The sequence below is a fragment of the Mastomys coucha genome, unplaced genomic scaffold (genome assembly GCF_008632895.1).
Source record: "Mastomys coucha isolate ucsf_1 unplaced genomic scaffold, UCSF_Mcou_1 pScaffold16, whole genome shotgun sequence".
In the NCBI taxonomy this organism is placed as follows: domain Eukaryota; kingdom Metazoa; phylum Chordata; class Mammalia; order Rodentia; family Muridae; genus Mastomys; species Mastomys coucha.
In genome coordinates, this window is record NW_022196898.1 from 20,835,657 (window position 1) to 20,839,048 (window position 3,392).

Consider the following 3,392-nt stretch of genomic DNA (forward strand, 5'->3'; position numbering starts at 1 on the left):
TACCTAGCATGTGCTGTATGAAAACTGGTCTAAAAAATACAGGAATAAATGACATGTGCCTTAAGGCTTTTATGATATTCTGAAGAGCTTAAAGAAGGAAATTAAAAATGCAAAACAATAGGCAGTATTGCTAGGCAATAATTTCAATTATCTGGACTGTTAAAAAGAAAACCAAGAGCCAATCCAATACATACAATTATCACGTTGTCAGTGAACATTCCTTGTGTTGGCAACAGTAATACCTCCTGCTGACAGAATCACAAGTGGCTGACAGATTGTATCCACCATGTTGGTATACAGGCCTATTTCTCTGAAATAGTCCAGAAGAGATGAAGAGGAAGAGGCTAGGAACTGTGAAGCATTGCCTAGGGTCCTGGTGCCCAGGACTCAGAACTTCAGGGGAATAACAGGCCAGTACTTCGGCTGCTTTCTATCACAGTATTTGTCAAAGCTCAGCTGTACAGCAGCCTCCATGGCCAGGATCTTGGGAGCACTGTTGCCATATAAGAGCATCATCTCTGGAGCCGCTCCCAGGGCTCCTCAGATGGGGGCGCTCCACTGACCTATGGTGGTTGAAGTACAGGTCATGGTCCGCATTCACATAGTCATTCAGGCGCTCCACATCCAGCTGCTGCTATCACCTTCTCTCTTCTCTGTGCTTTTCAGTCTATGCAATGTACTGGAGGATCTCCTCTGTGACTTCCATATTTCTCAGGTCACACTCAATTTCATAGTCTGAATTCGACTCTAGCTCTTCTTCCTCCTCCTCATACAGTGTTTCATTTTCTCTTGTGATACCTGGGTTCTATTACTGTTATGCAGAGGCTGCCCAGATCTTTTGAGATGGTAAACACTGTAGGGAGACTCCTGCCATGCCCTGTGCTTGCCTTGAGAGTTCCAAGGAGGCCCAGCCTCATAAGCAAGAGAGTTCCAGGGAAGAACTCAAGGAGGGAAGAACCATGGGGAAGTGAAATAGGAATCCCTGAACTTTCTGTAGGCATTCTGGTGGCTTTTAATCCAAAGCATTGCATGATGATAATGTTGCCAGTATCTTGCATATACTGGGTGAGAATACCAAGATGTAGTAGTCTTCCATTTTGAGGCCATTGCTGTTATCTCTGATTGCAAAAGTCCAAGAGGGAACTCGTGGGTTTGCAGCTTGCAGATCTCAGGCAGTGGGCAACAACGTGGGCAACAACGAACCTAGTTCTCAAGGTGGGGAGAAGGAAAGGGCAGTATGTCAATTCTTTTTTCTAGCCATCTATCCAAATTTTCTTGTATGCTCAGGGCATTGGTTACATTTTCTGTAAGATTACTAAGAAACATAGTTCTTTATACCTCTTATGCTAAAGCAAAGACAGAAGTAATAGCACTGGCTAGTAAGTCTTATAAATGCAACAACACCTGAAGTGATTAACTGAACCATGTTTTCTCCTTGCCAATGCTTGATCTAATTCTTCCAATATTTTTAAGCCCTTTTAAGAATACCATTGTTCAGATAAATTTACAGGAATCATAATAAAAGCTGGCTGATTACTACCATTATAGATAGACCATCACATAATGTAGAAACATAATCAGAAAAAAAGACAATTAAAACAAGAAACATTGAACTCATATTTAGAAACAATAACAAGGGTAACATTCCCAATTAATAAAAGATTATGTGAGGTAATGCAAGTTGTTGCATTTACCTAAAGCCCAGAACCTGTTCCATTTTTATCCACAGCAAACATAACATCATACAAGGCAGCTGCCAATTTTCAAGTATATCTCTGAAAATCTTCAGAACCAGCTCTTCAAATACCAACTGTCCTTTACTTTTGTCCGATATGTGATTTATCTCCAGACCAATCCATAGTTGAGTCTAAATAACCAGTCACCTTAAAGGAAAGAGAAGGGTCATTATAACAACTCCTCCATTTGATTGATTTTTCAAAGGCAATTTCCACAGTCTCCTAATTCTCTGTTCCAAAAGTTCCAAAAGCCCGAGACAAGGCAGTGTGTCTACTCTGAGATACATGCATTCTCATCTTAATACTTTACACTACAGTTTTAGAGAAATTTTTTTCCAAGTCTGAGGGTCCACAGAAACACATCTAGCCTTCGTTCTATTTCTAGTAAAGCAAATAGGTAGGGCCTGACCCATACAGTGTAAATCACTAGTTTGAAATATTTTTACTCTCAGACCAAGGAAATTCTAACACCTGAGCATTATTAGAGGTCACAAATACTTCTGGCCTTGACCATACAAAAGGATATAGTAAATAGCATCAGCAACATATGCCTTATACAGCTTCTCCATCACCATCATCAGGGTACTCAGCAAGTTAATGGTCAGCATCATTCTTTATCCTAGCATTAGCATGTCTCATCAATTGCTATGGCAGCCACCACTCTCCTTCAGCATCCTGTGGAAAAACACAAACATGCCCTCTCTCCATATGAATACTGGCTCAGGACCATGCCATATGCTAGGAAGTGGATCCTTCCATTTCACTTGGACATAACTATGTCTAGTAGTTGAGTGTCATATACACTAAGCAGCAGAGAGGGCCTTAGTATCCAAGGTCAAAAAGTTCAAAATATAATTTTGTGGTGAAAGAGTATACAACTCTCTCCTGTTTACTTATTTATTTATTTTTTATATAATATTTTATAACTGATATTTTGGAGCACCATGAGCTTATTTTATAAATCCCTGTCTTTGAAGACATGGAAAATAATGTGTATTATATAGATTACAACTTTTATTTTATAGATTTAACTCATAGTTAATTCATATTTTAACATATAATACTAATACATGATTTTCATTTATAGTATATAATTAATATTTAATGTATTGAATTATATTTACTGTAGAATATATATTAATGTATATAAATCATATTCAATGTAAATAATTTGTATTTAACTTGTATAATTTATATTTGATGTATAACTTGTATAATATATGTTAGTTTATAAAGTTAATATTTGGGGTCATGTGCTAGATTTGATCAAAATAGGCAGGTATACTTATCTGGAGTCCATCTATCTGTAACAGGTGGGTCAAAATCTTAGGACTATTGATTCCTTGAAGCTTATGTGAATTTCAGCATATGATGTATATTATTATTTACCATTATATTGAAATCCATATTTTATACATATAGTTAATAGATGTCTGTTAAACAACAGGAGAAGACTGACATGCTGCCTTAGAGAACTAGTGAAAATTACTTTACAGGTTTACAGCTATCGATATACAGATTGAACAGAGATGTTTTAACATTATGAATAGCATTTTTAAGTCTATATTTAGAAGACAACCAAAGGGAAATTAAAATCTTGAGCTTGTGACTGATTTTAAACTGCCAATGTTCCATTAATTTATCAGAATGCCATTG

At 37.0% G+C, this 3,392-nt stretch overlaps 1 pseudogene; it reads right to left on the reverse strand.

Moving 5' to 3' along the window:
* Positions 1 to 387: 387 nt before the first annotated feature.
* LOC116094064 lies at positions 388 to 1,107 on the reverse strand (annotated as a pseudogene).
* Positions 1,108 to 3,392: the final 2,285 nt, after the last annotated feature.